This window comes from Lactuca saligna, chromosome 1, assembly GCF_052625555.1.
Source record: "Lactuca saligna cultivar CGN05327 chromosome 1, ASM5262555v1, whole genome shotgun sequence".
NCBI classification, from domain to species: domain Eukaryota; kingdom Viridiplantae; phylum Streptophyta; class Magnoliopsida; order Asterales; family Asteraceae; genus Lactuca; species Lactuca saligna.
The window spans coordinates 53681145-53708744 of NC_136417.1; positions in this window are offsets into that span (position 1 = coordinate 53681145).

A 27600-nucleotide genomic window follows, 5' to 3' on the forward strand; every position below is an offset into this window, starting at 1 on the left:
GTTTTGGCCCGGGTGGGTAGGGTTGCTCATCGCAGTGATCTTCCCGAGGAGCTTAGTCAGATCTATAGCACGTTTCATATCTCTCATCTGCGGAAATTTTTGGTTGATGATTCATCGGTGGTTCCATTGGAGGATATTTAGGTGGATAATCGTCTGAATTATATTGAGAGGCCGATTGGCATCCTTGAGAGGAGGACGAAGGCTTTGCGGTACAAGTCGGTGGATCTGGTAAAAGTGCAACGGAAACACCGCAAGGGTTCAGAATAGACATGGGAGCCTGAGGACGAGATGAGGGAGCATTATCCAGAATTATTCGCAACAACGAACTTCGAGGACGAACTCTGATTCAAGTGGGGGAGAATTGTAACATTTGCATTTTAGGTATTATCCTTTTTCCCTTAACTTATTTTTTTCATTTTGGTCCCTAGTAGAGAACTCTGGGTGTATGCTAGGAGCACGCTGAGCATACTGGCTCGAAGACTTGGTCGCAGAGGCACCCACGTACGTGGGGCGTACATGGAGGTATACAGGGCGTACGATCACTAGGGGAAAACCCTAATTTTTAGGGTTTGTGCAGTAACACCGTGATTTCTCACCCAAATTTTTTTATTTTTAAACATTTATTTAGCAGAACACATTAGTTGAAGTCTTATTTCAAAATTTATAGAAACATCACCAATGTTACTTTTATTACGAAAAACATCATTCATCCAAATTAAAGCTTATAAACCAATCCAAACCAAGTTCTTAAAACTAATGTTATGAATACTCTAACGAAATGTCCAAATGGTATCATCACTAAAATAATACTAAAAGTAGCTACCCATTAGACCCCATCCACACCAAGTCATCAGAGTATGCTACATGTACAAATGCAAGGCAAACAACAAGCAAAGAAACAAGTGTCACCAAATGCTAAGTGAGCTAATCCTAAGTACAGTGTTATGGAATGAAGCTCCGATGATCACAGTACAAGAGAAGAAATTTGTTAGACTTCGTCTGGGGTGATCCCGGAACGAAGCTCTGATGATCAAGTTAGTTCCTTTCCTTGAGAGTTCTAGTATATATTTAAGAGGAGGGGGTAGTGAAAGATTATTCATCCCTTCTCTTGGAGAAGGGACCTTTTATACCTGTCTTTGAGAGAACAGACCCCTGACAATATCTTTTACCTATTCAGGTCATGGAGGTTTTTCACCGTCGAGACGTGTCCTGCATATGGTTTTTGCTATTGGTGTGGCGTCGTTAGGAGGTGGGGTTCAAAGCACTAACCTTCTCTCTATGGGAGCTGGAAGTACTCTTCTGTCCCATGGGAGACATGGTTCCCAATTCTGGGGGGTTATCTCTGATTTGTGGGCTTTCGAGGATGAGTGTGCGAAGTCTCTTGGGTGATGGCCCAGATTCGGCGCTCACCTAGGTGGCACTCCTTGATCGGGTTTCTTTCTGGTTGACACTCATGTTATCCTTCAATGTATTCTTGATGAGATACGTCAACAAGTCCCCTAGGATAGTAAATTCTAGCATTTGCTCAGGCTAGCTGAATTGTTCTAGAGTGGATTTGGGCACGTGTTTAGTGAGAATGGTTTGTGATGCATTTCTGACGTAATATAGTTGTTCTAGTTAGACATTTTCCACCGTTGGAACGGTTCGATTCCATCACTTCACAACTTATTTAGAGGTCCCTTAACGGTTATGATCTTCATTTCTTGGTATACTAGCTATTTTGTTTTCTTTTGTCGATTTTTCCTTTCTCTCGTGCCTTTCTTTTCTGATTCCCGATGGCCTTCATCAGATCTAGATCCACCCTACACCTGAGGAGTTTGAGTTTCTTCAGTTCCAGTTTGGGTTCACACCCGAGCATGGAGTTCAATTCCTGCTAGAGGGGTCTACGAGTTATCAACTGTCAGCGGGGAAAGTTGGTATTCTAATGGCGATTTTCGAGGTCAGGTTTCGTCTTCCTGTTTCGGACATCTTTGACGAGGTTATGCAAATATGGTTTATCTATTCACGACTTGACCCCTAACGATGTGAATAAGATAGTGGAGTTTGAGTTGGGGTGTCGGGCGTTGGGCATCCTTCCCTAACTTTGAGCATTCCAATCTTTCTTCAATTCGTCTACCCATTCGGGTGTTCAAACCTTTTCTCAGCATCGTAGTACACACACCTTTATAGTTAATCAATAGGCGCCTCAAAAGAACTGGCAAGATTGGTGGTTGTGGGTTAACGACGATTCGATTGGGCCTAGCTATACTCGTGTGCCCATTTCTTCAGATTGGGCGCCCCAATTGTCGGAGGCAAGTCTGTCGATAGCTTGCGCGTTAAGAGGGATTTGTTTCAACAACGGGGATTGGTCAGATTGCATGTTGGCAGCGGTTGAAATGAGTGTTTCTTGGAGGTTGCGTGGGATGATGCCTCGGTTTTCTGTAGAAAGTGACAGTACGTGTTACCTTCTTACCCCCTCTCTTTTGTTTGCGTAAAATTTCTTTGCTGAAGCATAGGTGGACTTGCTTTGTTATTGTTGCAGGTAGTAAGAAGCTTCTGTCTCTTGAAAAAGTGTTGCAGGGGAATTTAAAAAGGGACCTTTAGTATCATGAGGTCCCTCTGGTGGAGACACTCCTAGCTCCTGCCAGTGTCAGCAGGGTTTTCGCGACCAGTACCCCAACCATTGACACTAGGCCAAGGCTTGTTTATTAGGTTTAGCCTTGTTTGATGGGTTTCTCAATGGGCCCCTAACACGGAGAACCAGGCACATCCATTAACCAAGTGTCTTCCAAACGTCGGTTAGCTGCTCTGGATGCTACCCTTGTGGAGGACATTGGTGGCAACACCATCGGTAGGCGCTTACGTTGAAGGCACATCATCGACTCTTTGATTTCTAAGTTACATGTTGTCGTTGAAATTGTTGATGGTGACATCCCACAAAAAATGGAGGCGGTGGAACTGCGCTAGCCGGGAGCTAGGGGGAGCGCCATGGGTGCTTGTTCCAACCCACCTTCTGCTTTGCGTGATGTCCACATGAAGGATGATCCTTCGCCTTTAAGCGCTCTTGATGTATATCTTCATGATTGGAATCTTACTCATGGTTCCCCTTTTATCAGAACAGGGCATTGCTCATGAGTGGTGTCGTCACGCATTTCCTCCGGCTACCTTAGAGTCCCTTAACCTCCGTTCTCACTCTCATCTGGAGAATGATCTTTAGTATGTTGCTTCCTAGGTTGCCCCTTACTTAGTGGTAACTATCGGACGTATTCGTTACGTAGAGGGCAATTTGGCGGAACTAGCTACCGTCAAATCAGAAGTAACGAGCTTATAGAGAAGATTTGGCTCCTTGAGGAGGAGCGGTGCAAGTTTGATGAATGTCTCCTTATATTGTCCATGGAAAAGTCTGCCGCTGAGGATCAGTTGACAACTCCGGATGGGGAGGTCAATCGACTATCCCGATGGGGAGGTCAATCGACTATCCCAGCAAGTCTACAGTTTGAGCTTGGAGAAAGATGCATTGGCAGAGCACTTGGTTCAATGGGACGATCAATTGGCGGCCGAGGTTTTGAGGAGGAAGGTCTTGGAGGCTGATCTGGCTCGAGTCCTTCAAAAAGGGGTGGTTTTCATGGTTGACCGTGTTGTTGAGAGCAGTGAGTTCGTACTTGGGATCCGATGTGTAAAGGTTGCATGTGTAGCTGCTGGTATAGAGAGTGGGAAGCAGGTGGCGTGAGGGTGGCTAGCTAGTAGCGATCCTGGCTTGTCAGAGCCAAATGTTGTAGCACGATCTGTTGAAGCAATGCAAGCTGCCATCAAAGCTTTTTCTGGGATGGATTTTGCGTCCTATCTTTGTTTGGGCAAGCTCAGTCGCGCTGACCTTCGTCGGCTATGTTTCGAGGAGGAGGAATTTGCCTCAGACGGTGGGCCCGAGGGTGTTACCTTGGCTCTTCCACGCCATAATTGATCTTTGCTTATATGTTTCTATGTATTTGTTGTTGTCTTGTGTTTATATGTATTTCCTAAAATATTTATGTATCCGACTCTCTGTAGATTTTAATGTTGTGTTTTTAAAGATTGATTGGTTTTTCGTAGCATTCACCCGTTTATGATATGCATATTTGCTTTTGGCTTTTGGTCAAGCAGCCAATTACATCTCTTTTGTGGGTGACCAAAGTGAGTCGAGGTCGTCACTTCTAGGCTCCCTGGAGTTTTGTACATTAAAATATGAGGGGAAGGTTATGATCCTTTGAACCCTTTGGGTGTGTTTGATTCAAGAGCCTGGAGGATTTGTTGCTGTTTGAATCAACATGTTTTCAAAGAGGGGTTATAATCTTTTGAGACTTGTGGTTGCATGTTAGCGGTTTGTGTTGCTTAAGTGACATGGGTGATCAGCCCAAGTTACTGGTGCGATTACATATTATAAATTTGCAACTGACTTTTAATTTACAACTCACATGTCTTGGTTTCAAGAATATAAGATATTATTGTCTCACTAATCACCCGTGATAAAAATCCATGAAGTGATTCAAGTGAGCGTGGGTTTAATCCAATACTCAAATCTTATTTTAGGAGCATTACTTGAACACTGCATGTCCATTAAGTTTCTAACTTTATGGCTTTACATGTCCATTAAGTGCTTAAATCAACTTCTTAATCCATTAAGACCTTCTAAGTGATGCATGGAGCAAAACCAACCATTTGGAACCCATTTTTATGACTCAAGACCCTTCAAAAGGTCTGAAAGAACAACTTAATGTGTCAAGAACATATTATGTTCATGAATCATCATTTTGTGACCAAAAAGTGACATAAAAGAACAAAACCTAGATCTACAGTATGGAGTGGTAAAGATGCAAGCTTTATGCCTTCTAGTGGTTGCAAACAACCTAGAAATCCTAGATCCAAAATACACTCAACTCCAATATCTTCTCACCACCTTCTTCTTTCTTCAAAACCACTCCAAAGCTCACTTAAAGGCTCTAAATTTGCTCTCTCTCTCTCTCTCTCTCTCTCTCTCTCTCTCTCGTGCTCTAGGGTTGATTGAGGGTTGATATCACAGAAGGAGACTAGATAAGAATGAAATGTGAGGCCTTAATGATGCTTAAATATGAACCAAAACCCTAAACTTAGGGTTTGCATGCTTTTCCACATACTCCCTGTATACGAGGTGTACACCCAACATACTAAGGCATGTATTAGTATGCTTAGCGTACATATGTACACATAACATACTCCTCAAGTCCCACTTTTACCAAAATGCCACTATGGGCCCTTTTGCACTCTTTTTTACACTTAGGGACCAAAATGCAATATAATTCAATTATAGGGTCAAACTTAGAAGTACCTTATCATCGGGATGTTAAAATTCTCCCCCACTTGATCTAGACTTCGTCCTCGAAGTCGGCTACGATGAATAAATCAAGATAATGCTCCCTCATCTCAACCTCCGGATCCCAGGTCCAATCGGAGCCTTTACGATGTTGCCACTGTACCTTTACCAAAGGTATCTCCTTGTTGCGCAGGCCCATCATCATTCTTTCAAAAATAGCTACCGTCCTCTCGACATAGTTTAGGCGCTCATCGACCTGGATATCCTCCAACGAAACCACTACCTCGCCGTCCAACACACACTTCCGCAACTAAGATACATCGAAAGTGTTGTGGATCTGAATGAGCTCGCTCGAAAAATCTAACCGGTAACCTACCTTGCCAACCCTAAAAATTACCCCAAAAGGTCCAATAAACCAGGGACCCAATTTCCCCCTTTTCCTAAATTGTAACATCCCAAAAATCAAGACCAAAATTTTTTGTTTTAAATTATAATACTTGTAAAACTAGTTGAGTAAAACATTACTGATATCACATCAAACCATAAAACATAGTTACATGTTTCCAAAAACCATAGTGTCAAATAGTATAATGTCAAAGTACAATCTCAGGGTTCTCAAATGTGGAATCATGTGTGTGCAATGCGCTGCTACCCTGCCGGCTCCTTCCCCTTAGATGAAGAGGTACCTGAAACCAAAACTGAAAACCGTAAGCACAAAGCTTAATGAGTTCCCCCATCATACCACATACTATACAATCATACATACTGCTAGGCAATTCTGGGGTTCCCGACCTACCCACGTTAATCCATTATGGGGTGCTGACCTACCCGTTTCAAGCCATTCTGGGGTGCCTGCCTACCCTCAGGTCTATCTCACTCGGTCACAAGGACTACCTACTACCACAAACACTTATAGCATATCATACTGGCATATAAAACACATCAGGTAGTAGCAAACCAGACAATTATCACAAACACAATCATCTCAACTATAATAAACTACTAGTGGGTCGGCCTTGGTGCCTTAGACCCACTTCTAGTAAAAGGTAACTCACCTCGATGTTGTGTAGTTTCTACACCATTCTCGGTATGGAACCAACTCTCCTCGACTCCTCAATCCCTACACGACAAGTTTTCTAAGTTATCAATTTGTACTCATAACCCTTACAAGGGTCACTCAAGTCCAAGTCAAAGTCAAGGTCAAAACCCTAGTCAAAGTCAACATCTGGTTGACTCGACTCGCCGAGTTGGTCCACCAATTCATCGAGTCCCCACTTCCATGAAATGCTACAACCTCGTCTTTACTCGTCGAGTCTAGCAAGCGCTCGACTAGTTCTCCTGCAACAAAACATCAGGACCTTCTTCAACTGACTCGTCAAGTTCTTCCTTGAACTTGTCGAGTTCTTCCTTGAACTCGTCGAGTCCATCTCCATCCGTATGAAGTTGTTCAGTCTATGACTCGCCAAGTTCGTCCTTGAAATCATCGAGTCCGTCTTCATGTGGTTGAGATATTGCCTTGAACTCGTCGAGTCCTTCTATCTTCATGTCCACAACAAACCCCTAATAGGTTGAGTGCCCCTTCCACTCAACCAAATACCATTACCAGAAGATATTCGGGGGAAAATGTGACCTGACTCACTAAGTCTCCCACGCAACTTGCTGATTCCTACTTTGTCCAAAACTATTCAGTCGATTATAATGGGTCTTAATGCATCAAAACCATAGATCTGACCTCTTAAGGTCCATTTTATACATAAAGTTCCAATCTTGACGTCCATGCATGGGGTTTTTGGCTCAAAAAGCCATAAAAAGAGGCATATAAGAAGCTTGGGTCTCCCATGACCTTAAAGTTGGCACCTTTATGCCATGGGAACCCTCAATGGTTCCAGATCTGAAGTGTAACTCCAAACACACTCACAAAATCTGATTATAGCTTCACAAACTCATAAAAAGGGTAGAAAATACCCCCAAAACAAGATCTAAGAGATAGATGGTCAAGGTTCAAGCTTTTTACCTTGAATGAACTAAGAATGAAGCAAAACCTTTAGATCTAATAACTTCCACTTGAACTCACAAGCTTCCTTCTTCTCTTCCAACTTCAAATGCACACAAAAGTCACCAAAAAGCTTATGAACACTCAAAAGAGGCTTAGGGTTTGAGTTAGGGTTTTCTCTAGGTTGGGAGGAATAATAAAGGCTGGGTTGAGGCGTTATAAGTTGTTTAAATAGGGTGCAAACCCCAAATATTAGGGTTTCATCCAGATAGTCCTAATCATCGAGTTGGTCTCCCGACTCGTCGAGTAGGTCACTTATCCTACCGATCCAAAGTCGTGTCTACTCGACGAGTTAGGCCTCCAACTCGTAGAGTCCTAGAGCATAACCTGAGTTTACTTTAACTAAAATACATACCAGGAACCGGGTGTTACACTCGAATCCTCCTATTCTTGAGTCTGCCCCTTCGACTGTTGAGAGTGATGACCCACCAACACCAGCCCTCATGAGGTCTACTCGTCTTATCAAGTCCACCAAGCTTCCATATTTGCTTACTCTACATACTCAGAATCATTTTATTAATTTATAGCTAGCATCTACTGTCTGTCTAAACGTAAATTGTATTGAGAAGTTGTAATAGATCCTCTTTGGACGAATGTTATAGCTAAGGAACTCATTGCTCTTCAACAAAATCATACACGGGATTTGGTTTCCCTTCCTCCTAGGAAACATACGATTGGTTTTCATTGGGTGTACAAGATAAAAAAAATCTGATGGATCTGTTGAGCGGTATAAGGCCAGACTGGTAGCAAAAGGATATTCCCAACAATACAGTTTTGACTATGAGGATACCTTTTTCCCAGTGGCAAAGATAATGACAGCCTGTACTATGATTGCGGCTGCATCCGTTTGACGGTGGAAGATCTTTTAAATGGATGTCAAGAATGTTATTCTGAATGCTAACCTCCATGAAGAGGTTGTTGAATCTATATGCCTAAGAATCATTAGGGAGTGATATTGCTAATATTATATGATCCTATAGGGTCTCTCCTTTATCAAGTTGACACATTTTATATATTTATTATTAATGTGATTATTAATTAATAATATATATTCTTGTATTTTAATTATGGAATAATTATTGTTTTATGAAAATCATAATTATAAGAGAGTATAACTAGTTATTATTTCATATGGTATGAATTAATAAGTCATGCGCAATATTTTGGACTAGTTGGATTCTTTTGTCTTTTACCTAAAAGACAAAGTTTATATTTTATAAACTCGGAGTTTATAAAGAATAAAGAATCCATCCTCTTATGAGAGGTATCGCCTAAACATATATAATATTATGGAGGTTGGTTGTCAACCTCCATGCTTGACCATGCTTCTTGAAAATAAGAGATTTACTTTACATTATTATAATGTAAAGCCCTTACCTTCCATGGTCTATATAAGAGATGCATGAGGCATGCATTTTGGACAAGTGAAACACTCTCTTCTTCTTATTTTCTTCTCACAAAAACTGTAAGTAGCATGGATCTACATCTCTTGTTTTTCTTTTGAAGATCATTCAAGTCTTTGGTGGTTAAAAGTGCTTCTCTTTTAGTTCTTATTTAAGTTAAGCACATTAAGGTTTAAGAAGTACTTTATACAAGAAGGAACTAGCATTCCAAGTGCCTTAATCTTGATGGTGGATACTTGTAGAGAAGATCATGTTCTTTGATCTTTACATCTTCATAAACACCCCAAAACCAAGTGGGTTCAAAGGCTTCAAAGGTTATCTCTAAAACATCCTATGGTTGTTTTTATTTCATTCTAACATATATAAAAGGATCTATGATGGTTTGGTTTTGTTATGAACTAAAAATAAACTTGTTATTTTTAAAGTCTTTAATTTCTGGTTTTTGTGAAAAACAAACATATATTTCGTATCAAAATCCAACAGAGGTTTATATGTCTTATCCCTTAGGAATTCAGCACTAGCTAGGTGAGATTTTTCAGCTTTGCAAAATTTATATGGTCTCAAGCAAGCACCTCATGCTTGGTTTGAGAATTTTTCCACAGTAATTACCTATCCTGGATTTGTCCAGAGTAATCATGATTCAGCTTTGTTTGTTAGATGCTCGAGGACAAGACATATTATTTTGTCCCTATATGTGGATGACATGATTATTACGGGTGATGACGATGGTGGTATTGAGTCTTTGAAGTGTGATCTAGCTCATTCATTTGATATGAAGGATTCGGGTTTGTTTCATTATTTCTTGGGTATTGAGCAGGGCTGGTCCATTGGTCAATGATGCCCTGGGCGAGCCTAATAATAATACCCATTAGTTTGCATCGTCCATGACACAATTCAAATACAAAAAAATAATTATAAAACATAAGTGTTGTAACATTTTTCCAATTAGTCAAAACCATCACACACATGTAAAAGGTTGCATAAACCTTATAAACAATTTGTACATTCTTTGAAGCAAATACATCAATTATTTTATGATTATCAAAAATAAATAAAAGCAAAATTCAACACTCAAAGATTGTTGAATTAACTTTAATATAAACATCCACCCACAGATAGAAATGATGAACAACATCCTTGGATCTTGGTTCACATAGAATCTACCATCCAAACTTGCTATAACCTTTTAATCGAACTAGATTCATTGCCTAAATTTAAAATCAAATCGATGTGCATAAGCAGTTAATAGATATTTTATTAAGAGGCATTAAATTGAGTAATTGACTATATATAGTCCTCTTATTCTATGGTATACTCTTTGACTTCATTGATAATCAAATGTTTTCTTATATAAGCAACATTCTCCTTCCTAAAGAGTTCAATATCTTGCTGCTTTAATAAAGCACATTATTCATTCTCTTTTGTTTCTTCAATAGAGATTCAAGGTACAATTGTCCTACCTTGTTCGCTTTAACCATTTCTTCACACTTCAATAAGCTTATAATTTTATAGGAACTATGATTACCTATATTTCTTTAATAGAAATATTAACATTACAATGATGTAAAATTAAAAAAAAAAAATACCAAATTTTTAAAGACTTCAAAGAAGTTCAAATCAAACTATTTCAAGTCATACAAAACAAACGCTAAAAGCAAAATTGCAATTCCTTCAATATGAAAACTACATAAAACCTAACAGCAAAAACAATAAATATTGATACGTTTCAGAAAATCTACAAAGTTAGTACACATATGTTTTAGATGTGATGTATAGAAAGCTTACTCTGCCATGTAGATGTAGAATGTTCTTTATTTAAGAAATTTCGAGATTCTCTCAGCATAAAAAACCAAACTGCACTTCAAATGGTTAAAAGTTAGAACAATCGCAAAACATTAGAGATAGGAATCGAAAAACTTACATGTTGGTTGTTTGAACTCTAAAAAGGGAATAAATCACTTAGTTGTTGGCCGTTTGAACCACAAAAAGGAAGAATTCAATCAATAAACATCCAATCAAAATGCATCTAATCAGAAGTTGGGGATTCAAAAGTTTAAAACGCAGACCATTAGAATGAGGCATTGACATTTTCACAAATCTAGTCAGAAAAATGACAAGGTAATCAAAATAAAAAGTCAGACAACTAATGAAAATTTCAGAACTTCAAACAAGAGACATGATGTAATAAATGAATTAAAATCTGAAATTAGAAAACTTAATAAAGTTTCGGTCTTCAGGTAAACATGAAAGACAATTGAAACCACGTTACGCTAGTCTGTTGCAATAGATTCGGGATTCCAAGCCTTCAAGAACCGTCTCCTGGGTTTCTGAAATGGTATGAAGGTGTGCCATCTCCTCATTTTCTAGACTAAGTTGTAATGATTTTCTTTTGCCGCCAGTCGATTCGGCGATGCCCTGGACTCAGGTTGTACTTCAACCACAGATTATTTTCTAGATACAAAAGGGTCTAAATTCAATTGCTAACACATAACATTTTACTTATAATTGCTGCCCCTTTCAACTTGTTGCCCTGGGCTGGGGCCCATCTCGCCCAGCCCTTGGGCCGAACCTAGTATTGAGGTAGCTTGGTTTAAGAAATGGTGTCTTTTTTCTCAGACTAAATATATATCTTACTTGTTTATACGAGTAGTAGTCTCGGATAATCGGACTATAGATACTCCTCTTGAAACCAATGAATGGTACTCTCCTACTGATGGTGTTCCTTTGTCTGATCATGAATCTTTACCGAACAATTGTGGGAAGTTTGGTTTATATCATAGTTATTTGTCCGTATATTGCTCATGTTGTTCATGTTGCCAGTCAGTTTGTTACTATCCCTATCTCTATTTATTGGGGAGTTATACTCCGTATTTTGAGATATCTTCGTGTCGCTTAGTTTTAGACCCTCTTGTTTCCCTCGACGTCTTCTATTGAGTTATGTGCCTATAATGATGCTAATTGGGATGATGATCGTCATGTCATGAAATCACAAACCGAATTTTGCATATTTCTTGGTGAGTCTCTCATTTCATGGAAGAGCAAGAAAAATGACGTTGTTTCTAGATCTTTCACAGAGGCTGAGTATTGTGTTATGGCTGTGACTACATGTGAGGTTATATGGTTATGGTGGCTTTTTGCTGATATGGGGGGTTCACATTTCTTTACGTACTCCCCTGCATTGTGATAACAAAAGTGCGATAGAAATTGCGAAGAATTCTGTTTTCCATGAGCGGACGAAGCACATTGAAATTAATTGTCACTTCACGCGTCGCTTCCGTTTGTTTTATCAACCTTGCAGCTTGCATATATTTTTACGATGACTCTATTGGCATCTCAGTTTCGTTTTTTGTGTGACAAACTCTCAATACTTATTGATGTGACATTGTGAGTTTGAAAGGAGATGTTAGCCTATTTGTTGTTAGCCCACATGTTTATGGGTCCTTTAGGCTTTAATCCATTAGGGTTTGGTCGTAGCTAGTATTTACTTTTCCCTTTCTTCTTTGTAGTCTTTATTCTTTTCAATTAGAATACTTGTAACTTTTCTCTCTTTCAATAAGAATATGACTCTATTATCACCTACAATGCAAAAAATTGAAACCATACGAACCAAGAGTGTAATTTTGTCTAATTTTTATAATGATTTGCAAATTCTCATTTTGTTTTTGTTGGATTATTGGAAACCCTTTAATTAGGGTTGCGTGTATGTATTCGTATTCAGTATTCCAATATATAATAAAACAGTTTACAAACGAGTCCATATACTATACAAAGTGTATAAACAAAGAACAAATAAATACATAGTTGTCTAACACACCCCTATAGTTGGACTAGAAGGTTTTTAATTGTTTAAACTATCTATGAAATCTAGCAGTAGCCAGTATGAACAACAGTTTTAAAACAGTTCATTTGAAGACCATTGCTACCAATACGATATGGCCATGAAAAGATGTTAGTGACGACATAAATATTGGGGGGATAAAAGAACACCACAAGGCAATATGAATATTATAGAGATTGAGAGACAACCACAAAGCCACATGTTTTCAAATCGCCAAGCCAAGTCACATTTAATAAAAAGATGGTCTCGTGGTTCTCGAACAAAATCACTATCCGGATTCATGAGGGAATCAATATCCAGACTTCGCTTATACAAATTGTCTGTAGTGGGAAAGGTTCAAGTGAATTCGCCAGATCAAAATATTAAATATTGATCACTTCAATAACTTATCTAATAAGTGCATGTATGTTTAGATAAGTTGAAACAAACAATCCTCATACCACTTCCTAAAATGAAACCGTCAATCATTAAGTTTATTATTACATGCATAATAAACCTAGCGGGTTAAAAGTCATTTATAAACCCTCTTCTCTAAAAAAATGTTACAATATTTATTAAGTTGTTAAAAGATATTTATAAAGGATGCCATAAGTATGATGAATTACTTTATATGGTTGAGTCACTCATCACATATGTTTGCTTAGCAAGGTGGGCTGTCTCCTCCCTCACTAATATTTAGCGAATTACCCATAATACCCCGTCAGTACCTTTTTTTTTCTGTAAAGAAATAATCATTTAAACCAAAAAGGTTATAATTAGTTGGGTTATTAGCTCAATTATACTCAAAGCGGTATTTATCTAGAACCAAACATTCTGTAAATAATATTATATAGTAATAATATAAATATTAACTAAATACTACATAATAGGGTTGTCCATTTGAGTCTAGAGAGCGTTTACAAATGTCTCCCTTGTTAAGAGGTAGACAATGTCTTGAAGTCTAGATGATGTTTATAAATGTCTCTCTCCTTCAAAATTCTTAAATTTAAAGTTTATTAGTTTTTTTTTCTTTATTTAAATTTAAAAGATAAAAAATATTTTTATTATAATAATTTATAATTAAACTTATTTTCTTATAAATTCAAAGTTATTAAATATTTTGATATTTATATTTAACATCTTTTTTAAACCAACCTATATAATATATGAGTCACACCACTAATAAATAATATTTAAAAATTTATGTGTTACTGTTTCAAAACAACTAATTCATGATTAATGTTGAATCCAAAAGTAAAATTATGTTATTCGAATTTAAAAAATACAAAAAAAAAGTTTGTGCCTATGTATATGGATAATTCTTGTTTGTTAGAAAAACTAAGACCAATACATTTAAAAGGCAAAAGTAGTCAGTTCATATGGTGGATTGGCTTTGGCTTTATAAAAAGAAACAAAATTGAAAGCAAAAAATAATTGTTACCACATTGCCTCCTTGTTTCCGTAAGGATACCCTTAAAAAGGGCAGAGCTCAACTTTTTCCCTTTCTTATTGTTTTTAATTTTTATGGTTCAAACGACCTTTGAATTGCTTAGCTTCTACGATGACATACATACATGATACATTAATACACACTCATCAACATGTTGGGAAATTATTTAATTTAATAGGTTGCCTTTATACAAGTTGGGGTAGCCCACTTGACTAACAAGGTATCTAATTCGGAGTTTCTAACCAGAAGATCTTGGGTTCAATCTTAAGTAAATACTAACATTGTCGTTCAAAAAAAAAAAAGGTTGCCCTTATTTCGGTGTGCAAATATACACAACAGATAAAACTATATTTAAGGGAAAAATATATACAAATAGAAAGATAGGAAAAACCGAAAACGTGATGTGTTATTTGTTTTTTTAAGTCAAAATATCTGCAATCTGTGGACCATATCTGCAAGCATCTGCGGCAAAAGAGGTGAACAAAATGTATGCAATCTGCAATAAGAAAACTGTTTGTTCTTAACGTCTGCGGCTGTTGAAATAAATTGAATTTTCAAATTTAATTTCATTTCATAAGCATTAAAAACGCATTTTCAGCAAAAAAAAAAAGGGGAAAAAAAACTGCACGGTGGCCCATGTTTTTTTTGTGTAGGTTAAAATGAGGTTTGAGGATCTTTGAAGATAGTGACCATTGTCTGGCCATTGTCTGCGTCAGAAAGATGTGCAGATCTTCACACAAAAAACAAACAGCTCCTAAACAAAATGGTCGAGAATTGTATTGGACAGGATTCCCTCAAAACATATTCACTTTTTTGCATCTATTTTCGAATAGACTATTAGAATATGTATATATAGAACCAACATTGCTTGTCCATATGCGGTTTTCTGAACAAGTCCGATTTTTTTTAATTGTAAAGATAATTCCGTTTTTTTCAATTGTAAAGATAACAATCCGAGCATTTTTTATTTGATTTTGGTTTTATCGCTAGCAAACATGAAGTGCTTCAATTACCTTAAAAACCAACACATTCCTCAACCAAAGCCACTGCTATTTCCGACCATCTTCTCATATGTCACTTTCTCCGGCCAATCATTTTCTGCCATATTGTTTGCCAAACAAACTTATTTTTTATTTAACAGAATATGAAAAAATTAATTTACTATGCAACATTCAATTCCTCTCTAAGAATTTCATGAGCATCATAGTCCTTCATCGCTATATCCACCATTAACAACACATAAGAAACTCTCTTCAACTAGCATACACCGAATACCATAGCCAAAACATCCACCTATACTCATTAGTTGACACAGCCAAAATGTCTTCCTTACATCCATGCATGTAATGTGTTAACATTTGAGGATTCAAAGAAGCAATGAGGGTTTTAGGAGATTCATGGTGTATCTTCGATTACAATTGGATAACTACCATAACATAATATGTTTTCACAAGTGTACCTTAAGTATAACTACATGAGAACCATAATCGTACTTTTTCAATGTTTAAAACTTGGGTTACTACTTACTAGTATAGTATACATGCTTAGTATGGTACAATATAATACAAGTTGGGTCACTTTCAACTCATCAAATACGTCATAATATCAATGATATTTGAGTATTTTACGGCTACACAAACAATGACAATAACAATATCCATACCCATAATGATAACAATACCCATTTCCATAAAGATAGGGTATATGAGAACATATTTCCATAAAGATAGGGTTGAAGGGAGGAGGTGGTGGTTAGTGTTATCTGTTTTCATATATAGAAGACCTTCGTATATAAATAAAATAAAATAAATTAATAAATAGAATAAATTATAGAAATAATTCTTGGGTTTGTTAAAATTCACAGTCGAACCTCTAAAAACTTTAAGGATTGTGTTCTCGTAGTTTCCAAAAACTTCAACATCTGTCCTTGATTAATATAAAAATACTATATTACCCTTAATAAAATGTTTTTCTTTTTTCCTTTCCTTATTACCAAATATAAATATTATCAACTACAAAATAAAAACAAAATCCTATCTCACATAACATTCATGTTTCCCTTTGTGCTCGCTTTTATCCCTCAAAGACTCCATGTGTTTCCATCATTCTTCCCCATTCTCGTAAGAACACATCATTTCTCTAGTTCTCTGTTATTATCGTTCATCTCTACAATATGTCTGTCGTTTATTGTTGTCACATGTCTATGTTTTCTACTAATGCTTAACATTTTCGTTTATCACCACCATAGTCCACTCCACACCTTTATCGACGTGTGGAATCGGTGGAGGTTAACACTGCCATTACCAAATTCCTTACATCCCAATGAAAGTTATGGATTTTTGGATTGTTTTTTAATCACTGATTTTGTTTTGAGAAATTTGGTGATGTTAACGGAAGAGTGTAAGAGAGTTCTTGGAAAAAAACCTAAATTGCAACGCATGCAATGGAAGGTCGCGACACGTGCCACGTAATAATTAGCGATCCAACCACGTGTAGGTCATGATGTGAATTCACTTAAAACCTAAACCCTAATTCCCGAGCCTTTATCCTTATATAAGAACACTAACTTCTAGTGTTGGTCATTTTCTCTAGCCTCTCTCTCAAGAAAAACCCTAAAGTAAAAACCTAGCCCCCATTGCACTGTTCCCTTGATGATTGGTATTTTTGATGGTTCTTTCCAAGAATTGGATGGATATGGTGAAATTGAAAAAGAAAAACATGGATAGAAATTGGCAAGAAAGATGAACAATTATGGGGGTTGTAACATGCGATGCTATTGCTACTTTTATGTTGTGTTTTGTCATTGATGGTGGTCATGTACAAAGAATACGAATATGAGAGGAAAGAAAAAATTAGATAGGGGTTACCGATTGGGTTCTAGGTGAGATATAAGGTGAGGTGGACCCTTTTCTAATTTTTCTACAATTAAATTTATAAACAGATAAAAGAAAAAGAAAAAGAAATATTAGTATGGGTAAATTAGTCTTTTTATATGGACAAACGGACGAAAACAATAATTTGCTAAAAGCTCATGGATACAACCTATCAATTTTTAAACTTAGGAACCAAATTTGCGAATTTTATCAAACCATAATGACTAAAACTATAATTTAATCTAATGAAAATATTTAACAAAAGTATTAAAAGATAAATAAAATCTTATTATAAAGACATTATCTAGCCTTGAGTAATTTTTTGCATGATAATCTATTGGATGAGCCCATAATGAAAAGTGGAGGAAATATACAATGGATTGTTAGTAAAATAGAACAATAAATAATCATTAAAATGAAATTCAGTGACTAGAAGGAGTAAATTGACAAACATTATATGCACGTTATAAGGTTGATTGTAAAAGTAAATATGGACCATATACTACGAAATACAAATTAAGAGCAAATAGGAAAATACACATATGATGGCATAGTCTAAGCAACTAACACACACAATGGGGAAAAGAAACCAACTACTAGTGTACTTAAATGCTACACCACTACTTATTGTACTTAAATTATAAGAACGTAGATTTTTGAGCATATGTATTTTAGAATGTTGTTTTGTGATGAAGGGCATTTTGGTCCTTTTGGTCATGATTAGATTTATAGAATGTTAAATGATGCATCTTATGTATTTATTTGATGTTCTAATGTAATGAAGTATGTTATAATGTTGGGAGAATGGATTGGAATTTATAGATACAATTTTTGGGGTTGAAATGCTTTGAAAAGCAATGAAAAAGCTAATTTCACCTTCACCACGACGCAGTGGGAGGCTTGTTGTGACGTGGTGGCTGAGGCGATGATTTGAGAGACTTTATGTTGTAATTCATAGGCAACGTACTTTGCACCACGACACGACATATGGGTATCTGCTATATGGTGGTGAAACCAGGTTGTTATGGAGAAAAGGTCGCCACGACATGGAGAAGGTCAAACCGTAAGTTCATTTAAGCCACCATGAAACGGTAAGGGTAAGACCACATCATGGTTTCAAGGTAGATTAAATGATTAGATAGAGCTCATTTTCTCTCAAACGCACACTCAAACCCTCTACGACAAAGCTCCAATAATTTGAAGGTTGAAGGAGGTTCTTGATGGATTTTATAGGCTACAAAGTTTCATGTGGCAGAAAATTACTTAACTCTTAAATTCACATGCAACCTAATAGGATCTATGTTTTTACTATTTTTTTGGAAACAACAAATGAATTAACAGAGCGTTTAAATAGGATTTATGGAGTCCTAAAGATTCGAACATCCAACCTCACCCCACTATGTTTTTACTGTTGAAGCTGTCATCAATGAATATCAAAGAACCTTATGGAAACCTTAGTATTTTCGAGAAACATAAAAGGTTAGGGTTAACAAAACTTTTGATTATTCTTGTAAATAAGCAGTGTAATCCTTCTTCAAGAGCTCTTGGAAGCAAACACCAGAAATCTCATGTCTCTGATGGTTCACACTCATACCATAACAACTAAGGAAACTTGAAGAGTAAGAAGAGAGGGTATAATTTTTGGCTATTATATTGAGAGGAGGAGTGACCGAAAATATGAAGGGTTAAGGCTCTATTTATAGATGCACTAGAAAACCTTAGAAATCCTAATTTGAATATAATATTATTATTTCAAAGTAGGTAATAGTCCAATCTCCTAATTATCTTTAAGCGATATTCAAGAAACACTAGAATATGCCTCCAAAACCGTCCACCACCTTGTGGAAGGTTTTGGAACCCTTTTGTTCAACTATTGAACAATTACAACTTAAATCTTTATATCTTTAATTAATCCAGTTAATCCTAAAATTAATTCTTCTTAATTTCTAATTAATCCCTAATTAAATAATATTATTTCTAATTAATATATTATTCTATTTATAAATTATTTATTGCTATTTATTAATCATATAATAAATCAATAAATCAGTCTCTATCTCTAAAATTCATCCTATTCAATTACTAGGTTTGAGGGCAACCCAAAAGGACTTTGTTAATAATTCAATTATATATATATATATATATATATATATATATATATCAATTTAGTTATTGGCTTAGACACCTAATCTAATAGTCTCCCACTTGGATAAGTCTAGAATTAGAAATGCAAGTATAACATCTAAATCAAACAGCAAAGGGTGCCTCTGAAAGCAACTCTAGTCTCTAATCTAATCAGACATCGGTCCTAGGATAAGTGATTATATATTCATTTTCTCTACAAGATATCATGTGGACACGAGATATGGATTAGAATCAATCTCATTGTCCAAAATTTTGTTTCCTGATTTCCCAATTTGTTATGACCTCTTAAGATTTACTAATTGAACACATCAATTTAGTCTTGACTAGGCCCAACATTATAAGTCAACACCAGATTACCGATGGGCCCAAAGATATCGCCTTTTCCTGTTAGGGAAAAAGGAACGAATAAACTTTTGACTTATATGTTTGTATCTTTTACTCACCAAATCATACATGACACTAAGTTTTATAACATCAAGTTACTGATGTATTTTCGTAATCCCAATGTACAACTGATTTATAAATTATAACTCATATGTCTTTTTTTGAGAATATTATATATTATCGTCTTAGAATTACTTGTGATATAATCCATGATGTAATTCCCTGAGTGTAGGTTTATCCAATACTCAAAATCTTAGTTTTTCTAAGTACTCATGAATGTTGTAGCAACACAATTGTTATGTTTAATCTCCTTAGACAATCTATACTCCAATTTATAGCAATATTTATTCACTACTTACTTCCTAAAGTATGAGCTAATATGAAGTTTTGAATAATCAAATCATTCAGGAAACAAAACATGCAAATCGAAACACAAGAATAAATATTGACAAAGGTAGTAAACAAACTCATAAATAATCTCTATTATTCAATCACCAAAATCAATTACATTTATTTTGTTGCAAGTTTCAAAGTAGTCATCTAACTACTAAAACTAATATCATCTCTCAAACCAATGCTCCTAACATGTTGATTATGCTTAACCCTACTTAGAGCCTTCGTGAAAGGATCTGCATGATTGTCTTCTAATAAGACTCTCTTCACCATGATATGACCTTCTTCAACTCTATGTATGATATAATGGTATTTTCTATCTATATGTCTGAATTTACCATGATCTCTTCGTTCTTTGGTCAAATAAACTGCTCCTTCATTATTGCAGAAAAGTTCTATTGGTTCTTGAATGGTTGTTACTACTCCAAGATCATCAATGATGTTCTTCAGCCAAGCCATTTCATTTTATGCGTCACTTGCTCCTATGTACTCTGATTCACAAGTAGAATCAGCCACTGTATTTTGCTTGGAACTTTTCCAAGTGACTGCTCCTCAATTTAATAGGAACATCCAACTAGATTGAGAACGAAGGTTGTCCCTATCTGTTTGAAAGTTGTTGTCACTATACCCACTCACTCTCAATGTATCACTATCACCACTAGAACCAAGTCCTTTGTCCTTCATAGATACTGGAGTATGTTCTTCACTGCTATCCAATGAGCTCTGCAACGATTTCCCTAAAAGTGACGAACCATGCTTAAAGAAAAAGACACATCAGGGTGAGTACATGTCATAGAGTACATGATCGATCCTATAGCTGAAGCATATAATACTCGACTCATTTCTAATATCTCTTCATCTGTATTAAGGCTTTAAGTCTTACTCAACTTGGCCTTACTTTAGATAGGTAAATCTCCTCCCTTGGAATTTTCCATACTAAAACATTTTAGTACCTTATCTAAGTATGTACTCTTACTAAGACCAATTAGTCTTTTCTTTCTATCCCTTAAAATTCTTATGCCAAGAATATAGGCTGCCTTTCCCAAATCCTCCATAGCAAAACGCTTTGCAAGCCAAGACTTTAATTCTTGCAAAGTTGGAATGTCGTTTCCTATAAGGAGTATGTCATTAACATACAATTCTAGAAAGGTTACTATACTCCCACTAGCCTTAACATACGCACATGACTTATCCCCACTCCTACATAAACCAAATTATTTGACTTTCTCATGTGTAACATCCCAAAAATCATAGTAAAATTTTCATTTTTCCAAAACAAACCAAAGAGATATTTGTTTACAAACACCTTGTTTCAAAAGTATAATTCATAAATCAGAGTATCCTAGAATCCAAAAACATAAAATTCGAAGGATGTGCATGATCACACCTTCGCCTTGACACAATCATCTAAAGTACCTGAAAAAAGAAATTAAAGCTATAAGCATAAAGCTTAGTGAGTTGCCTCAAAGTACCACCACACAAACATACAACATATACAATACTGCATCCTGGGTCTACAACCTCCCAATTGGATTACCCTGTCCCATAACGTCTCGTTTGGATTACCCTGCATATAACGTACTGGGTCCAAAACCTCATGGTTGATTACCTTACATATAACATACGAGGTCCAAAACCTCCCGGTTAGATTACCTTGGCCCACAACCTCCTGGTTGGATTGCACGGGTCTGTTGATTGACAACACAAAGCAGTATTCTCAACCCCAACATAACATGTTGACATATAACATATAACATACACATTCAACAGACAGAAAATTATACATCCATAATCATAACTAGTCCTATAGATCTACCAGTATAATGTATATTAGTAACTATCAAATAATCAGACGGTTCTATTACATGCTCAACATATCATAACTCAGTATCTAACACGATATCAATCCAGTGGGCCGACCTTGGTACCTTCGACATGTAAGTATAATGAGGAAAACTCACATCTCACAGAATATAGTTGAATCAACACTTGATCTGCTACGAACTCTACTCCTAACACTAAACATAATCTAGAAACGGATCCAATCAATAACTAAGGTTTTATCCCATACCAATGGTCAACTCATCCTTCATCATATTAAGGGCAAAAGACCATTTTCCCCTTTCCCTATAAGTGTCAAATAATCAAAGCCCAAAAACCTAAATGGCCCAAGGCCCAAAATCGATCCAATGGGCTTCTGATAGAATGCCTGACATCCACTTAATGACGTCTACCGTCTGAACACCTAGTGTTCTAACCCAAACGCCTGATGTAACCACAAAATTCCAAATCCTTAACCAAGGACTTAATGGATTAATACCTAATGTTTAAACTTCATATCTAATGCTAAAGGAATGTCTAGAGTCATAAAGTTGTAACCTTTTTGACTTTGCATGGATACAAAGAGTCCAACACCAAAATCTAACTTAAATCACACTCTAAAGTTCCAAAACTTTGGCAAAGAAGAGTACCAATGTCCAAGCTTGCATTTTTATGATTCTAAACCCTACAAAATGCATGAAAGGATAGGCCAAACCTCTGGAGCATTCCAAAGTCACAAAAGTCAAGTTCTTGGGACCAAAAGAACATAAAACTACACTTAGGCAAGATCTAATAAAGAATTCATCAAGATCTAATATTTATACCTCCAAAAGGTGTTCCAAGATGCCAAGAGTCCATAACCAAGGGCTAGAGAGCTACACCAACACTCCAAAGATCTTCCTCCTCCCCCAAGAACACTAAAATGCTACTAAAATGCTACTTGAAGGCTTCAAAACACTTATACTCACTTAGGGTTTTGAAATGAGGGTTAGAAGGGACAGAGGCTGGCAATAAGAAACATTTTGAGGCTATACTGAACTTTAAATAGGGTCTAAACCCTAAAAGTTAGGTTTTTTCCTCTACGTCAAATTATTCCAACACTCACTCCTTTTGGAATCGGGCGATATGTTTCTTGTTAATGTGCTCAAGACGACAATGCCACAAGCATGCCTTGTATACACCATTAGAAGAATCAATATGGCATAAAGTATTTCCTAAGCTATCAACACAAATCACAGTTTCATATACACCATTAAAAGGAAAAGCTTCAAACATAAAAAATACTATTTTTATAAACCAAAATCAATCCATTCACATATTTAAATGAATATCGAAAACCTTGTATAAATAGTGCATGAAAAGAAATAACGTTTCACACCATTTTTGACGATTAGCAACAATAAACAAAATCTAATCTAACATCAACACCAATGTAATGACCAAAAATTTCAACAAAATTTAAACTTTTCAAAAACATCCCAATTCATTAAGTTATTACAAAAAGGTTTTCAATACATTTATTATCAGAGTATTCCCATGTCCATATCATAAAACATAAACACGAGGAGCGGTACGATCATGCCTTTGCCTTGCCACGGTCTCCTAAAGAACCTGAAAAACATTAAACCACAACTGTAAGCCCGAAAGCTTAGTGAGATACCCCCAAAATACCAACCACATATACCATACACATATCATAACAAATCATAGAACAGCCATGCATATCAGGTTTACTGTGAGACTGGTCCTCCGTGTCGGGCCTTCAGTCCACCTGGTCCACCCTCCGAGTCCAGTCATGTCCCTCAAGTCTACAGTGTGATTGGTCCGCCCGCACCGGGCCTTCAACCCACCTGGTCCACTCTCTGAGTCTAGAGTATGACTGGTTCGCCCGCATCGGGCCTTCAGTCGGCGTGGTCCTTTCTCCGAGCCTCGGCACGTCTGGTCCGCCCTCGTGGGGCCTACAGCCTATCCGGACCGCTCGCTGGGCCTTCGGAACAACCGGTCCGCCCTGGGTATATTGGCCTACAGCACAAAGCAGGACCCGCCTCAACCCAACTCCAGTCCAAACAACCATGTGCACATAAACATACAATCACATAACAATTTATATTCAATCAAACCGATCTAGCAGATCACGTAACATAACATACTCTAAGCAGGATACCGACCTAACCGATCACTAGCAAATACCATCCTAACTACCAGTATGCAATCATATCAAAGCAATAACGTAACAACAGATACCCGGATCTCAATCCGATAAAGGGCCGGCCTTGGTGCCTTAGACCTTGTTGATATAGTGAGGATAACTCACTTCGAAATTGCCGGCTGAACGGATAACGCAAGCTGCTCCGACTACTGGTAGGATCTCCACCACTTGCCAACCACCAATACACTGAACTCAAAACAATTTTCAACAATTACCAAAATGCCCCTGGAAATCAACTAGTCAACCTTTGGTCAAAGTCAAAGTCAAAGTCTACCCCTGACTGACTCTACTCGCCGAGTCAACCCAATGACTCGCCGAGTCCCCATACACAGAACCTCCTTCAATTCGCGACCCAACTCGCCGAGTCATCCCTTGACTCACCGAGTCACAGCCTTTCCAAAAGAAACTTGGACCCTACGACCAGACTCGCCGAGTCTACGACTATCTTCAACCTACTCGCCGAGTTGTTCTTACAACTCGCCGAGTTCCAGGCCATCTTCATCCAACTCGCCGAGTTCCAGCCTTTCTTCAAGCAACTCGCCGAGTCCATCCATGTGACTCGCCGAGTACCACTGGGTCTGAATCCATACAGAGGCTTTCCAAGCCATGCAGATGATCCAAACCATAGATCTACCCCTTCTAAGGCCATCTATCGCGTAAAGTGGCAATCTTTACGTGAATCCAAGAAGATCTAGGCATTTTCACTCTAGGGTTTGGGTTTGAGACAAGATAACTCTATCAATCTCTCAAAAACAGGGACCTTTATGTATTCTAACCCTTCTCCATTCCAGATCTGAGGTAGCAATCTCAGATCTAACCTCTAAACTCCAATACATCAAAAGATATGATCTCTAACCAAGGTTGTAAAAATCGTTCGACGTTAGCTACTCGGTGGACCGGGGTTAAGGGATTAATCGGCTAAGCGAAGATTAATCGGGGACCATTAATTGCTAATTTGTTAAATTTTAAAAAATTAGATAGGACTAATATCATATAAAATTTCATAAATACCACTAATATCATAACAAAATAGGTTAATATGATAAATACAACACTAATCATACCTCAAATAGTTTCTATTTAGATATAACTTCTTCAAAGTGCTAAAATTTCATCGGGTTTTCTTGTTTCAGTCATTTTGTATGCATGGATTAATCGTTAGGTGCTCTCTAATCGGTCGAGTAGCATCTAGGGATTAATCGGGACCTAATCGGGATTTTTACAACATTGTCTCTAACACCTCCAAAATGATGAATCTAGATAATAGCAACTCAAACAATGAAATAATACCTCAAAAGGAAGCTCCAAGAGAAGATTAATCCGAATCCTTGCAAAGCCCTTTGATCCAAGTCTCTTCTCCTTCAAGATTTCTTCAACAATCACTTCCCCAAGCTCCAAATGCACTCAAATCCTCCACAATCACGTATCTAGGGTTTCTGGACTTCAAGGGAGATCAAAGAGGCTGGGGAGAGGGTATAATGTCCCTTAAATAGGGCTTATCCTCCGGAATTAGGGTTTTCTCCAGCCAGCACCTACTCGCCGAGTCCATCTCTGGACTCAACGAGTAGGCCACTTAACACGCGACCAAAGTCGCGACCCTACTCGCCGAGTCCACCCATGGACTTGTCGAGTTGCCTTTATACACAATTTCACTTTTAGCCCTTCAACTCTACTCATGATATTCCGGGATGTTACAATTCTCCCCCACTTAAATTAGGCTTCGTCCTCGAAGCCTGCGACAACTAAACTCTAGAAATTCTCTCGCATTACAACTCCTGACATTACCCATCCAGGTTCCCCAAAGCACAATCATGGAAACCAAAAACTCACTTTCTCCTTTCTCGCGGTGTCCTGACCACCGTCACAAGCCTGCCACCGGATTTACCCTCTGATAACCACACCTAACAACTGAGTACCACCCATGATGCAACACTGCTCCAAATCACAACCATCACTCGACCCATATGAGCTATAAATAACTATGCACCACCGGATTCCCGATCCGAGTCTAACTTTATCCGTTCCATGCTGACAGAAAGACACATTCTCCAGAGCAACTCCCACGAGTTTTCCTTTTGCAATCACCTGCACATGCTGAACTAGCTCTAGCACCCTCGGGTTAGGAAAACCCATCACACTGACGACCCTCAAAACATCCCTCGGGATGAAGCACTACTACATACAAAATTCCTTGATCAGAATCAGACTGGGAGTCCAAGACTCCATCCCTGCATCCCTTCCGGCCTCTCGGTTCTACACCCGCGGAATTCCTTCCGCGACCTCAGCAAACATCCCATCCGGATGTGTTTCCATATCACCGCCGCACACACTACGCAATAACCATAATGAAAACACTTCAATCATAACTTCGCACTACTGATTTCACTTTCGTGACTTACACTCCCTCTCAGAGCTACATTCCCTTCCTTTTTCCTTACCAAGGAGATGCACTTGGTAGTCTTGACACTACCACAAGCGCCGCGATGCTCACCCAACACTACACCATTTTCCTTATGACATAGCCGCCATCCTATGCACCATACATACCCTGAATCCACTTGCGAAGAATCTCAAGTTCATGCACAACCTCCACTAATCGTGATCAATATCCGGGGCCAGACCTTACAACGCTAACATATCACGACATACTCAATCCATTTCCTCGCACCGATCTAACAACACATGCAAAGTCTTCAGCATGACTGGACCGCCTTACCAGGCCTTCAGCCAACTAGACCACTCTCATAACCTTCAGCAGACCTGGACCGCCCTACAGGGCCTTCAGTCTGGCTGGACCGTTCCTCGAGCCTTCGGCTTGACTGGTACGCCTACTGGCCTTCAGTCTATCCGGATCGCTCGACTAGCAATCAACAATCCGAGTTACTCCTTCGGGAACTCCTCCCATGCATACTGTTCTAGCCCTCTAGGGGTTCCGAACTCTACCTCCATCCCATATACTCAGCCCCGGCTAGATCCTAGGCCTTCCACAATCAATCGCTCTTGGTCTGTATCCCGCCCCGCACGCCTGCCACTTACTCATACTAGTCAATGCCCTTGGCTGACCCGGACACTACTGACTCCCATGCAGCTAACAACCTTTCATACTCGCCGATCTTCTGGAGAATTTTCCAATTCTCCCCCACTTAGGGCACTAACTAAAAACCACCGGTCGCCATCACCGACCTCCCTCAACAACCCTTCATGACACATACTCTTTCACGCGAACCGATTCCCACTTACATGAGCAATCTTCACTAACCACACATCAACACTGATCATTCCGGACTTGAAAGAACTCGATCTTCAACTAACCATTCCTCAGACTTCAGATGCTACCCGATATACAGACCAACACCCGAATCCCACGAACAACCCTCACAAAAGATAACCAACAAATTTCCCAACACTAAAACCATAACCAAGCCATAACCCTCAAAACCAAAGAATACAATACCGAAATCCACGCAACAAGACTAGCTAGATAAACAATACTCCACAATAATCATAAAATAATAAGATATCAAGAAGAACATACTCGCAGCTGCATCTGGCACTGCTCTGACCTCCTCTGCTGTAAGCTGAAAAGCACAACCCTGAGCCCTTGGGGGCTCCGCTCCACCCTGACCTCCACCCGTGATCCTCAACGTGGCCGGTGCTGGAGCCTGCACCGGTCCTGCAGTAAGCTGTGGACAGTTGACCCTCAAGTGCCCAACCTGATGACAATGATAACAAATCTTCAAATCCCGA